A 16,003-nucleotide genomic window follows, 5' to 3' on the forward strand; every position below is an offset into this window, starting at 1 on the left:
CTCTGATATAGAGGCGAGGCCGAATCAACGTCTGCTAGCCGGAGAGCCTCTGTGGCCTGGAGAGCCTTGATTCATCCGTGCTTAAATCCACAGTTCTCACATCGGTAGACCTCCTCGGCGATCTTTTCCTTAGTCCTCTGTATCCCAACTTTCTGGCCATCGTGGAAGCCTTGTTCATAAGACCTGATCTTTGCGGCCTCTATTGCGAACATGCTCGTTGTATCGCGATCGGCAATCGCATGACTTATAAGCCGTTAGGTCACCCTTTCATCCACAATCGGGTTAGCTTGTCCGGCCGACTGAGTCTCCGCGGTCTTGACTTTTCTTAACTCACGCTCGGCCTTCTCTGCGCGAGCCTCTAAATTATGAATGCATTCATCCTTCTGTTCGATCTCCCGCCGCGTGGCACGAAGACGCATGCCGACCTCATAGACGGTGTACAATCCTTTCACAGGTCCGTGAACGCCCTCTCGAAACACTTCGAAGTCTGGTCGACCAACCATCGACTGCTAGACTTCTGGAGGGAAAATCTGTCGTGCAAATTCAACGGCCGCATTTGGGTCGTGCACGATTGAATCCGCTTCCGTCATCGGTTTGTTCTCCACAAAAACCGCAAAACTCAACGGACGCGGAGTCACACTGGTTTCTCCTCTCGAGCGTGGTTGAGGGGAGCTGCCTCATTGCTATTTTTTCCTTCTGGGTGATCTACTTCGACGATGCAGGGACTGGTGTTTTTCACATTCCTGCTCCCCGTGCGCGTTGTCTCACCACCTTGATTCATCTCTGTGTCCAACTCTGCAAGCGTCCTCCATTCTCCTCTGCTGTTTAAGAACACTCTTCTTGCCATCCACAAATTGTCCACACTACTCTTTCCCTCCCTAAATTTATTAACACTAAACGCAACAATGGCCCCTCCGCGCACCCACCACTCGACCCATTTATACCTTACAGGTGCAGCACCCCCGAGACGACATCGTCAATGCTCAATTTCAAAACCTGCCGATCATCTCATGTGCCCCAGCTGCTCCAAGAGCTAATGTCATTCGGCGTTAATCATGCACCAGCTGGGGTAAGGGCAGATTCCTTAATCTAATCGGCCACAGGGCAAGCCCTTGTGCCGATCGGGCTGAGTGCCCCAGCCGCTCCAAGAGCTAATGTCATTCGGCGTTAATCATGCACCGGCTGGGGCAAGGGCAGATTCATTAATCTAGTCGGCCACAGGGCAAGCCCTTGCGCCAATCGGGCTGAGCGCCCCAGCCGCTCCAAGAGCTGATGTCATCGGCATCCCAGTTCATGCACCGGCTGGGGCAATGGCAGATTCATTAATATAATCAGCCAGACGTTGAAGCCTTAAGCCGTTTTACTTGTTAGTCTATCGAAGTAATATAATCAGTAAGACGTTGAAGCCTTAAGTCGTATTACTTGTTAATTTATCGAATTTTCATGCACCTTTCCAAATTGATTAACTGCTGATTCTGTTAGTTATTCGGCTAAATAGCAAAGAGGCAGAGGATGTTTAATTGGTTCAGTTGAATTAAAGACATATAATATATGTAGTAAACTTGAGAGCATAGAAAATTTTCATTAATAAATTGAGCGCTAATAGCAGTCATTTTACACATGAAAATTAGCTTACATTTAAAGAAATTTTTACTCTTATAGCAAACAAAAAAGTGTAAGGAACTGTCATTAATGAATTAAAGACATATAATATATGTAGTAAACTTGAGAGCATAGAAAATTTTCATTAATAAATTGAGCGCTAATAGCAGTCATTTTACACATGAAAATTAGCTTACATTTAAAGAAATGAAAATCTACTAACAAAAACTATGCATCTAAGATGCCTACCAAAAATCAAAATATGCCTTAATCAATCTTCAGGGTCAGACGCCAGCGGCTAGGGCTGCAAATGAACCGAGCTGTTCATGAACAGGCTCGGCTCAGCTCGTTAAGGGCTCGGCTCGGCTCGGCTCGTTAAACTCGGCTCGTTTATCTTTATTTAAATTATATAATAAATATATTATTTATATATTAAATAATATATAAATATACATAAATACATTATTTATATATTAAAAATATATAAATATACATATAAATAATAATATAAATACATTTTTTATATATTAAAAATATATAAATATTATTTTTTATGTAAATATTTATATCTAAATAATATAAATAATATTAAAAAAAATTATCGAGTTGAGCCGAGCCGAGCTCGAGTTTCATTAAAATTAACGAGCTGAGCCGAGCCGAGCTCGAGCCCAGTTCCTTATCGAGCCGAGCTTGAGCTCAATAAACAAGCTCGATAAGTAAACGAGCTGAGCTCGAGCTCAGCAAAGCTCGGCTCGGCTTGGTTCGTTTGTGGCCCTACCAGCGGCTTAACGTCCACCTGATCGTATGGAATCGGCTATGACAATGTCACATTCACAGCAGTGAGAGCTTTGACCCAGCCATGTTTGAATCCCCGATTCTCGAACTTTGGCACTTCTTCCACGTAGTTTTCCAGGGCGACATCCTTCATAGCTTGGAACGCTTTGGAAATCTCAGAGTTGGCTATTTCCTTTGCCTTCTTCAATTCTTCCAAGTCGGCTTCTAGCTTGGCGATCACCTCCTTGGCTAACTTGAGGGCATCTTCTCTCACCTTTGCCCTCTCCTCGGCGGCAAGCCTTAATTGGTCGGAATTCCGCTCTCGCTCGGCCTTGGCGTCTGCTCTCGCTCGTTTCTCCGTCGCCTGCGCTGCCTCATAATCGGCCCTTTGAGTGGCTACCATAGCCTTGTTCTTTTCATTGTCAATTTGGGCTTTCAAGAGGCCGATCTGTTCTATGGCGTCATGTTGACTGCGGCCGATCTCGGCTATCCTGCCCACTGTCTACAAAACAAGGAAATAGAGTTACAACAAACAAATAATAAGAATAATATTTATCATGTATTTAGACGGAAGACTGCAGATAAGGCAAGTAATGTACCAATAAGGCCGACTGAGCGGCCAAAGCAATTAGCATTAGATCTGGCTCCGCACGAAATGTGGCTCGGTCAGCCGGCAGGGATATTGAGGAGGCCATACTCAAGGCCACAGCCGGGTCCTTTAGAGCCGACGCATTAGAGGCAATCGGCATATTTCTTATCCTTGGTTGAACAGTGAACGGAACGACCAAGTCCGATTTCTCAATACGCGGCAGTTTGTCGCTTTGGTCCTCATCGTGCACGACTTCTTGCTCGGCAGGGTGCTTTTCCCCCCTTTGCCTAGCCTCATCCGCCCACTCTATCTACTCCATCTCGGTCGATTCGATCTGGGCCATTTTTTTCGCAATAACAGGTGGAGAAGACTCAGCGACTATGGCAGGTGGAGTTTCCGATCGGACGGCCTCGGCTCTCCTCCTGGCGGCCATCCTTTCGACGTTTTTCCTCCAGGCAAGTTGCACGAGCAATTCCCTGGCCATATTCTCGGGATAAACGTCGGGGAGGTCTCCTAAGTTTGTAAAAATGTCTTCGAAGAAGACATCCGCCTGGCCTGATATGGTTGGAGGGTCGAACGAATTGAGTCCAGCTTGCTCAAAGGCCGAGTTAAGAGCTTCGTCAACCTCGACTTCCAATTGGTTCGGGTCCTCGGCGACCGGTTTGGGTGCTTGCTCTTCCACGTGTTTCGAATTGGAGGCTTCTAAACCAATCTACCTTAGGTTTCTAAAGTTGGGGAAGATAAGGGCTGTAAGATGCTCTTCGCCTCTCGGAATTGGAATGTGGTCTGCCGCTGAAAATGTTGCATAAGTTGGCTCGTATCGCAAGAGAATGTGCGTTGCCCTCCCTTGCTTCTGAAGGCTTGGACGGCCAACGAGCTGTAATGCGATTTTAATTTCTGCAAGTACAGCGTCGTCGGCTGAAGCTAAAACTTTCTTCAAATCATTTCTTGCATAAACAAAACAGTGAGTACATGGAAGGAGAGCCGAATGCATATAAGATAATAAAAGAAACGAAAATAAGCTATACGGCCACCTGGTTCGCCTTTTCGCCTTGGCACGGGATCTAGGCGATCTTCACCTTCGCCGAATTCCCAGTTGCCTCGGACAACGACCATCACGTCGTCAATACACTTACCAGAGCTGGCAAGCATAGTCACTAAGTGATGATTGGTATCCTTGGCCCTGAGAAAATAGCGTCCTGGCTAGCTAGTAGACTTGGCTAAAACATAACAATGCCAAATTGCAGGTATACCTAGGTTAATCCTAAGACTTCGGTTTAACTCTATAATCCCCATTATGATGCGAAAAAAATTAACGTTAGACTAGGAGGGAATTAGACCCCAGTGTCGAAGGACGACCCTTAAAAATGGGTGAAGGGGAAAACAGACTCTGCTTTCAACAATCGATAGGAGAGGAAAGATGATTGTGCTCTTATCAGTTCTCTCCATATCAGTGGTGTTGTCTGCTACGAGTGACAGATGGACGTCGTCAGGGATGGAATAATGGCGTCGGAAGCCGGAAATTCGGTCCACAGAAAGGAGCTCTTTCAAATGCTTTACCATCCTAGCTAGCCTAAGGATTATGCAAAACTAAAAGTAAACAAGGAAATGGGATTGGAAGTGAAGGAGAATGAAACTTACAAGAAGCATAAGAGATAATAAGAAACAGGAAGAAGTTCCAGAGGTCTCGAAGTGAAAGAGCCGTACTAGAAGGCGAACCAAAAATTGAATATTCAAAACATACATTCAAAAAGACAAAGTTTCAAAATCACATTAAATGTTGGAAGTGTACGAAGGCGTGAAAAATTGTAATGATGACCAAAAAGCGTGTGCGTTCTGACATATGTTGGAATGAGGTTAACCGCCAAATTTTTGAATTTTCAAGTTCGAAACCAAACACGCCGACTAACTGGTGTTAGTGGGGTGTTTGGGGGGCAATTGTGGGAGCTGAATATCAGGGGACGCAGATAGGCCGAATATTTATTTGGAAAATCAGGATATATATTATATTCGGCCTTATCTTGTACGTTCTAGGTGCCAAGTATCCTAATCGGCCATAAAGCTAATTAAGCGAGGAGCCGAGTGAAAATTGGGATACGACAAAAGGAGGGCCGAGTGAATAATTACACGACGGATTGAGAATGGGCCCTACCCTGAGGACCATGAGCGTATATAAATAGAGGAACAACTGCCCAAGAGAGGTACGTGAGAACAAGTAAGTTTAACTTAAGATATAAGCAACCAAGAGAGTATACACTAACTTATCCATCGGAGTGTTAATTCTGGCACCCTGGACCGGAGTGTTTATTCCTTTTCAGGTGACTCGCTGAGGCTCACAAGCGTCCCATTAGATCAGAAGAGTATTTCTGAACCACTTCTCCACATTTTATATTTTTGAATACTTGGGTACGTCAAACAAATTGATGTTAACAACCTTTGAATTGATTTGTGCAAAAGTTGTTATCAAAAAGTTGAATATCATTATGGTCACATTATTTGTCGCCACTGAATGCATGATAATATTGATATTATAATGAGGTAATTTATTTAGGTAAATAATTGTTATATACAATAATAATTCAAACTTAACAAGCGTTTTAATTTTTTATTAAATACAATATCTTCTTTTAACAAGTCTTTTTTTTAGATACAATGTTAACATTGTGGTCAAAGACAATACTGGTTCAATAAATCTCATTGTTCAAGATAAACGGACAGAGTTTATCTTGCGATGTCAACCATCATATTTGAAGAATATGAGATCAAAGATACGAAACTACATAATTTATTATAAATAACTTATTCCTACATTTTCAAACACAATGTTATAATTCTAAAATTTTACAGATTAATGGAGTTAGAATGATTAAAGATTATATTGCGTCATGCCAAGATCGTGCCTATGCATTTATCATACATGTACCAGTAGTGCAAAGTCAACTAGATTGTGCACCATGAGTAACTTTTGTTTTAAATATGGATTGGTCTGAAAAATATCTATACCTTTTAAAAGGTAAAGGGCAAATTACATATACACCCCTTCAGGTTTGGTTAAATTACAGATACCCCCCTGAGGTTTCGGAAATTACATCCCGCCCCCTGAGGTTTGTATTTTCATAACAATTTACCCCCTGAGGTTTATATTTCATAACAAATTACCCCCTAATTTCTTATGGAAATATAGCATTCAGGGGGGAATTCGTAATTTCTCAAACCTCAGGGGGGTATCTGTAATTTTGACAAACCTGGAGGGGTGTATATGTAATTTGCCCTAAGGTAAAATATATATATATATATATATGTGTGTGTGTGTGTGTGTGTGTGTGTGTGTGTGTGTGTGTGTAAGTATAACATTTTATAACTACATAATATATTTATTGTTCATCAATTATAATACTAACCATCATGTTGATAATGCAGGAATGCTAATGGAAGACCCACAACAGTTTAGATTTTAGTTATACTTTGTTTTATTTATTCAGTGAATTCTGAACAAATGTAATAAATTTTTATTTTTATTACTTTAATTATGCAATGTCAACATTTTCTTTTAAAATTACGTATATTTTATGCTTACAATTTAAAAATATATTTGACATAATCATAAATAGTTTTTTTTTTTTTTGTTTTTCAATTCAATCCCGTGCATAGAACGGGTGATATGCTAGTATATTATATAAAGAAAAGGGGATTTCTAACCCACAAGCCTTGTGGGAGCTCTAATATCCCAATTTTAATTTTCTAATTTTTTGATTTACAAAAAAAAAATGTAGCATTTATTGATTTCTCCCAACCTACAAGCCTTTTTGACTTTTCTCATACCTACTGCCCCACCATTTTCAACTTCTCCCATACACTATGGTTAGTGATGTGATTGTTAAATTATTTTTATAAAAAATCTAAAAAAAATAATTTGTATATTAAAAAATATCTAAAACAAATAATAGGTTGCAATTGTGAAAAAAAGAGAAAAAAAATTCCACAGTAAAAAATAATTTGTATATTAAAAAAATATCTAAAACAAATATAAATTCTTATTAAAAAATAACATGCTGCAATTGTAAAAAAAAAAAAAAATTACACCCTGCATTTCATTAATAATGTTAAAAAAATGTGCCAATTATTTGTTTAGAGACTTGACACATGTTAACTATCAAGTGAATATAGATGAAATCAAAGAACTCAGTTTTAATGGCCAACAAATATTAGAAGTCCGACCATTGAAGGCTAATAACTATTAATTAATTAATTAATAGAATTCAACAATTGAAAGGTCCAAATTCACATCTCTTTGTCTTCTCAAATATTCCTTTTTTTGGTTTATACATTCATGCTAATATTGATAAAGAATTGAACGTGTGGAAGAGTGAGAGATATTAAAATTCTATATTGAATTATGTAATTGTTGTGATGAAAAATAAAGGTTGTCTTCCTCCTCTATGGCGATTTATCTGGTTACACTTCCAATTAAAACGTTAAGTGTGCTTCTATATCATTATTGAACATTGCTTTCATTTTTTTTAGATACTTTATCTCACAATTACTTGTCTTTTGTGTTATGAAATTTATTACATCTGTGTTTGATAAAGTTATTAGATGGATCTAATGTAAGAAGTGCAAACTATTTCAATGTCATTTTCGAGATAAGAAGTACAAAAAATTACACAAAAAGCATATGAATAGACAAGATTTTACAAAATTTATTTGTGAGTCTCACTTCTTGAAAATCTTATAATTCATATACTTTTTGTATTATATTTTATGCTTGGTTTTTGTACCTTTTTTTAATATAGTTTTATTTGTTTTCATAAAAATAAGAAAAGTTTATTTTTAAAATTTAATTAATAAATAAATAAATCATTTTCTATTTCAAATAATTTCATTTTTGTTTTTATTTTTTATTTTTTTTCTTAAAGTAGTTTTCATTTTGGGCAATTACTTTTTTTTTTCTTTCTATATTTTGTAATTTTGTGCATTCTAAGTGTATGATGTTTTCACTAATACACTCAAAGATGCACTATGAAAGAAATATAAATACGATGAATGTGGAATAAAGATCAAAGATTGAAACTCCCAAAACATGCCAGCAAACAAACAAATAAGTAGAATAGAATGTTTAACAATAGATATTTGAAAATTTACAACAAAATTTTATAACTTTCTTTTTTGTTAAGAAAATTATATTTGGTACTAGCTAAATAAAATGTTTTAAATATATATATATATATATATATTTATAAACTTTGAAATTAAAACTATAACAAATTTATGTAAGCATAATTGCTTATCACATTTTTTTTACTAATGTATAATATTTATATTCACTACCTTTTTCAGGTTTATTTTTTTAAGTATTTATGTAGAAGTAAAAAAATATTGTTAGGAATAATTTTTTTCTTAATTTAGTTATAAATTTTGTCCGTACATTATTTTTAAATTTTGAATAAAAGCAGACATGAAATAATTGATTGAAGATATGCTGCATTTGTTATATTCTTTTTTCTGTGTGCCAAAAAAAAAACATTTAAATATCACAATTCACATATATATACAAATAATTGTAAATACTTTTTCAGGTTTATTTTTTTAAAGTATTTATATAGAAGTAAAAAAAATGTCGTTAAGAATAATATTTTTCTTAATTTAGTTATAAATTTTGTCCGTATATTATTTTTAAATTTTGAATAAAAGCAAACATAAAATAATTGATTAAAGATATGTTGCATTTGTTATATTCTTTTTTCCGTGTGAAAAAAAATATTTAAAAATCACAATTCACATATATATACAAATAATTATAAACACAATACGTGCATTTTTTTTTTTTTTTGGTAAGTAAACAATAAACACATTACGTGCATAGCACGGGAAAAAAGTTATATTATATAAGCAAAAACGTTGTGATCTTTTTGAGGTTGAAAGTCTCACTCTAATTTTCTTAATTTTCTTGAATTTTATAGCACTTAAAATATACATGTCATTTTATGAATAGCTCAAAATATAATTTATATAAATTAAGTTAATTTTTAAGTCCTCTCCTTCATTACCAAAATTTATTAGTGTTGTTTCCTTAAATTTTGTGATTGTTATTTCTAGAATTACTTTATTCTAATTGGAACCATAATATATATGGTTATACATACCAAACTTCAAAGACTTCCATAATTATATTTAAAAAGTTTAAGAGATATAACAATGCCGACAGTGTTGCACGTTATGTCCTCAATTTTTTTTTTTATTTAAAACAAAATCACAACATAATTCTTTAAGAATAGGAGAAAAAATAGAAATACAAAAAAAATTATTTAGAGATTTTAACTTAAAAAACAAGTAAATTGTGTAGATTAAATTATAAATATGATTCACATATTTTAAATGATGGATAGTCATATTATTTATTTAATATGAGTTGTTAACGTGTTGTTTTAGCCATTTTCTTTGTATATATCTTTTTTTAATTTTAATAAACTATTTTTTATATTGGTTTTTGTATAAATGAAAAAAATACTAAATATAAAAAAAATAATCATTTTTATAGTTGGTAAATCTAGCTTCGGCACAACAAGAGCACCAAGCTCCCTCCTATAGATAAAACAGAAGTAATGATAATCTTGGATTGACATTCTTATAATAATGACGTAGGGGAAATCATAAGTAGTTGTTTTTATAGTGTAAGGGGAATTGAAATGAGTTTTTACCGTCAATATAAGAGAAACTATTTAGATTTTTTACCGATTATGTGACCATTTGAAAATCAAAGTATGCATGTGTGGGGACATATTTTATGAACGACAACACGTGGCTAAGGTAACACCGAAGTGTCAACCGAGGTGCCATGTGGCTTGGTCGCGTTGCCGAGATGATCTCGGCTAGGCTGAGGTTATCTGCGGAGATGTTGAAATCCGAGATAAAGTAGATAAGGGACAAGAGTCCTAGAACAGAGGAGGATCTCAATCTGGATAAGGATAAGGCTCAAGGTGAGTTTATTCCTATCTGGCTGAAGGTCCAGGATGAGCGTTGAGCTTGAGTCCATTGGAGTGAGGCTTCTAAAGGAACCACGTCACTGTTGGTTATAAAAGCAAGGCACCCTCGTGGGTCTGAGGTAAGTTCTTTCTTGTGAGTTTAAGCATAATTTGCTATCTTTGAGAGATATTGATTACTGACTTGATCGTCAGAGTGCCCTTAGGTGGACGAACCACCATCAGATTCTGATCTTCTTGTGTAGGTTGTTGGGCTTAATTTATTCTATCGGTGCTCTCCAGTTGAGTTTCCCTTTTGGTTGTGTGGTCAAAAATCAACACGCACAATTTAGCGTCGCCTGTGGGAACTTAAGAAGAATAAATGGCCAACGATGGACGGGAAGAAAAGATTGGAGATGACATTAACAGTGAGAGTTGTGAACATAGAGATCCTAACGTCGGGAAAGAAAACTGTAATGAAGAAGCACAGGATCCGAATCTTAGGGAGAAGGACATCAGCAAATAGGGGAATGCCCCGAAGAAAGCTGGCCAAGATGAGTACTACAACAAAAGCGACCTCTAGGTATGGAAGGACAGATGCATGAGAAGGGACGGCGAGATGAAAGCGATGGAAAACAAGTTGGCAGACCTACAGTCCGTTGTCAACTTCATGATGCAGAATAACGTGATGCAATCACCGTTCCTGTTGCAGGACACGCTAGTACCAGCGGCAAAGACTGACGCCTAGAAAGGAGGGTAGAAAACAATCCCAGTAGTCTCATAGCATGGCAAGGAAAAGGACCGCTCACATCGACCTTCACGGGATGTCGGGCGAGCAGAGTCAGTGAGAGGTGAGTCGTAGAAGACACCTCGTACCAAGGGAACTTATGTCAGAGAACCTCGGCATGTCTAGGGGAAGGGCCTGTGTTTTGATACAGTGAATGAAGAGAAGTCCAAGAGGACACACAATGACGCTGGAAGCAGTGCGTTAAAAAGGCTGAAATTTGTTGATAGCCGAGCTCCCGGTCGAACGAAGAAGGATCTGAGAGACTACCTCCAGAGGAAGCGACTTAACGCCGGGGTCACATCCCTGGTCAGGCTGAGAACGCCGTTCTCAGTGGAGTTGGACAGGTTTGAGGCCCCAAAGAGGTTCCATATGCCGAGGTTCCAGATTTATGACGGTAAGTCTGATATGAACTTTCATGTCGGTCTATATTTGAATTCGATGGCTTTGTATAGCGGGAATGAGCAGTTACTGTGCAAAGTGTTCCCCTCATCCTTTGGGGAAATCGCATCGGATTGATTCCACAAGTTACTGAAAGGAATTGTGAAGAGTTGGGAAGGCCTGACCGAGATGTTTGTGGCCAGGTTTGTTACGAACAAATTACAGCCACTAAGAGTAGACTCCTGCTGGCTATGAACATTAGCGAGGGCGAAAGCCTCAGGGCATACACCAAGAGGTATTACGAGGTGTTCAACTGAATTCTTGCTTGCAACCAGGAGCTGGCAGCCATGTCCTTTAAAAATGGCCTGGAGGATGAATGCTTTCTTTGGAAATCACTGGCAAAAACTCTACCAAAAAGTATGGAAGAGCAAATGGCTCAGATCGAGAAGTACGCCAATGCAGAAGATGACACACCAGGGACAAAGACACCAAATTAGGAGAAGAGAAACAGCTCGCCGAAGTGAGGCCGAGGTAATACTGGTTTTAATAGGTATGAAACAGGGTTGAGGACTGTATAGGCAATCACCACTGTCTTCAGAATCCCGGTCTACAAAGATCTGGAAAGGATTAGGAACCAACCGTATTACAGAGTGCCGGAGAAGATCCTTGATGAGTTTATTGGAATCAGCCTTGGGAAGCATTGTGCTTACCATAATTAGGATGGGCACTTGACTCAAGGATATAGGGCTTTAAAGACATACTTGGAGGATCTGGTTAGACAGGGTCACCTGAGAGACCTAGTAGATGAGGCCAGGACAAGGGAAGAGCAAGCGAGGCTACCCCAAGCACCAACAGCACTATCTCCACCACCGCTACCACAACAAGCAGATGGACCTCGAGTAATCAATGAGAACGATGTACGTAGGAAAACTCAGAGGGTAAGGCACCTACAGCATGTGTATGAGGTCCAGCAAAAGAAGCCCAGGACAAAGGAGTACTAGGGGCCAATGATTTCTTTTACTGAGGCAGACCTGGATATGGTGCAGAATCCATGCAACGATGCCCTGGTGATAACGTTGAAGATTGGAGAGTGCTAGATGAGACGCATATTGGTCGACCAAGATAGTTCTTGTGACATCATGTATGTTAGATGTTACAAGGAGCTTGGCCTTCACCCAGATGATCTGGAACAATCCAATAGCCCAATAGTTGGATTCAATAAAATGCCGACGTGGTCTCTAGATGCCACGAATTTGGAGGTGTAGGTAGGTACTAAGAAGGTAAGCACAGAGTTACAATAATTGATACCCCTTCCCCTTACAATGTTATCTTGGGCAGACTGTGGTTGCATGCAATGAGGGCTATTCCCTCAACATTGCACCAGTTGTTGCGATTTCCAACCTAACACGGGATTGAGGATGTCAGAGGGGATCAGGTGCATGCAAAAAATTACTCTATGGCAGCAATGAAGTCTACCTGCAACGTGCGAGAAACAGATAGTAAAAATTAAAGACGAGCACATGGAGGTCCTAGATGATGTCAGCAAAAAACCACCCAACAAAAGTAAGGAAGTTTTAAAGAAAATTCTGGTCCAAGAAGATGATGGAGAGCTCTACTTCCTTATCGACTCAGGCTTAGCTAAGGAGGAGGAAAGGGATTTTGAGACTTTCTTGCGAGCAGACATAGAAGTGTTTGTCTGGACGGCCTATGAGATGCCTGGCATTGACCCTGAGGTCACTTGTCATTGGCTCAATATGGCTAGGTCGGCTAAACCTGTCATCCAGCGGGCAAGGAGGCCGACATTGATACATGTGGAGGCAGTTGAGGAGGAAGTAGATAAACTGCTGGAAGCCCAGACCATTCGAGAGGTGAACTACCCTACCTGGCTATCCAACACAGTGGTAGTGAAAAAGAAAAATGCGAAGTAGAGGGTCTGCGTGGACTTTACCAGCCTAAATAAGCCTTGCCCTAAGGACAGTTTCTCACTGCCTAAGATTGATCAATTAGTAGATGCCACTTCAGGGCATGGGAGGATAAGTTTCTTGGACGCGTATAGAGGCTACCACCAAATAGCAATATATGCCCCAAATGAAGAGAAGACAACATTTATCACCCCGAAAGGACTCTACTGTTACAAAGTGATGCCTTTCGGGTTGAAGAATGCAGGAGCAACCTACCAAAGGTTAGTGATGAAGATGTTTAAGCATCTGATCGGGAGGACAGTAGAGTTCTACATCGATGACATGGTCGTGAAGACCATAGAACCTGGGAACCACCCGGCCAACTTAAAGACAGTTTTTGATATCCTAAGAACATATCGGCTCCAACTTAATGCTTCGAAATGTGCAGTTGGAGTCAGGTCTAGTAAGTTCCTGGGGTGCTTGGTCACCAGAAGGACATTAAGGCAAGCCCAGATCAAATCAAGGCTATCCTTGAATTAAAGAGTCTAACATCGGCCAAGTAGGTCCAAATTTTGACCGGCAAGACAGCAGCCACGAACAGGTTTATTAGTTAAAGTTTAGATAAGTGTAAACCATTTTTTATTTTTTTGAAGAAGGCCACAGATTTTTTGTGAACAGAAGAGTGTGAGGTCGCCATGGCCGACTTGAAAAGGTACTTGACAACAAATCCAGTTCTGTCAAATCCAATACCCAGAGAAGAGTTGCTCCTATACTTGGCAGTTTCAGACCACGCAGTAAGTGCAGTGGTAATTTGAGAAGAGGAGGGAGAACAAAAGGCGATATACTATGTCAGTAAAATCCTAGCAAGTACAGAAACCAGGTACCTACCCTTAGAGAAGTTAACACTAGCCCTAGTGATGGCTTCCAAAAAATTGAATCACTACTTCCAAGTCCACAAGATTGTGGTGATAACTGAGCATCCCCTAAAATCCCTATTGTAGCATGCAGATCTGACAAGCAGAGTAGCTAAATGGGCAATGGTGTTGGGCCAATATGACTTGGAGTTCAGGCCTAGAACAACAATCAAGGGCCAGGTGTTAGCCGACTTCGTAGCCGAGTTCACTCCTAGCACAATCCCAAGGCAGGCTTCAGTGAGCTGCGGCTTAAGATGTCCAAGGGAGCAGGAAGAAACCCAACTGGGGCTAAAGAACCCCACACCAGCAACATAGAAGAAGGAAGAGAAGCCAAAGCCCTACGATATTTACATCGGTGACTCCTTTCAGCTCTTTGTTGATGAAAGTTCAAATTGGCAGGAAGCAGGGGCAGGAGTAGTATTGGTATCGCCAGATAGGAAAATGATAGAGTAGTCTATTCGTTTGGGGTTCGAGGCCTTAAACAACGAAGCAGAGTATGAAGCGCTGATTGCAGGACTGAAACTAGCAGCAGCCATGGAAATCGATGATGTAGTAGTCTTCTGTGACTCCCAGCATATTGTGAATCAAGCAACGGACGAGTATACAGCCCAAAATAAAAGGATAATAGTCTATGTCAAGAAGGTTGTCAGGCTATTAACACTGTTTGAGAATTGTTGGCTACAGCAAGTCAACCGAGACGATAATAGTCATGTCGAACCCTTGGCAAACGTGGCTAGTGCAATAAAGTCAGGGGAACCAAGGACAATCATGGTTAATTATTTGACAGAGCCAAGTGTAGAGCCTCTGATAATGGAATACGAAGCAATGTGCGTGGAAATAGGTCCTAGTTGAATGGATGCCATAATTATGTTTCTTAAAGAGGGCAGACTGCCAAACGATCAAAAAGAGGCACCCAAGACCAGATTGAAGTTGGCCAGGTTCTACCTGTCAATAGAAGGCTATCTGTACAGAAGATCCTTCACTGGACCTCTACTCCGATGTGTGCATCCCTCTTAGGTAGAGGACTTTTTATATGAGATCCATAAGGAGTTTGTGAAAGCCATATAGGGGGCAGGTTACTTGCCCACAGAGCCATCTCGTAGGGATATTGGTGGCCATACATGCAAAAAGATGCTGAAGCCTATGTCAGGAAGTGTGAAAAGTGTCAAAGGTTTGCACCTCTGATACATCAGCTAGCAGCAGATCTGAACCCAGTGTCCCGTCCTTTGCTGTTTTCCCAGCGGGGCATGGACCTAATGGGACCATTGTCCCAGGCAACTAGACAAAGAAAGTTCTTGCTAGTAGCCACAGACTACTTTACAAAGTGGGTATAGATTGAACCTCTTGCGAAGATTCGAGATATTGATGTGAAAAACTTCATTTGGAAGAGCATAATAACCAAGTTCAGGGTCCCAATGGCCATTATAGCAAACAATGGCACTTAGTTTGACAGTAAGCTGATTAAGAGCTTCTGTTTAAAGTACAAGATTAAAAACTATTACTCTACTCCAAGTTTTTTCCAGAATAATGGTCAGGCAGAAGCATCTAACAAGATCATCTTGGATGGGATCAAAAAGAGGCTGGAAGCAGCCAAGGGAAAGTGGGTAGAAGAATTTCCCAATGTATTGTGGGCATATCGGACTACACCGAGAAGATCAATTGGGGAATCTCCTTTTGCCATGGCATATGGCACTGAAGCAGTCATCCCGCTGGAGGTCAACATTCTTGGAATTAGAACCCAAGGAGTGGAGAATGGAACCAATGAGGCATTCCTTGCAAGAGATTTGGATCTATTGGAAGAAAGAAGGGAGAGAGCAGTAATTCGGCTGGGGGCATACTAGTAGCAGCTTACTAGGGCTTATAACAAGAAGGTCAACCTAAGAGAGTTCAAGGTTGGGGACCTCGTGTAGACACTCCAATTTTGGCCACTCGTAAGACTTAGGCGCTTTATTCCGAGCACTCGATGATGAAGATTACATTGAGTCAATGGTTTGAATTCTCAATAAAGGAATCCAAGTTCGCGCTCTAAACAATTCCAACCTGCCATACCCACTGTATTTCTACCCCAGAATTTCAGTATTGCACCTTGTACCAACCTG

The sequence above is a fragment of the Camellia sinensis genome, chromosome 1 (assembly GCF_055761805.1).
Source record: "Camellia sinensis isolate YWXY chromosome 1, ASM5576180v1, whole genome shotgun sequence".
Lineage (NCBI taxonomy): Eukaryota > Viridiplantae > Streptophyta > Magnoliopsida > Ericales > Theaceae > Camellia > Camellia sinensis.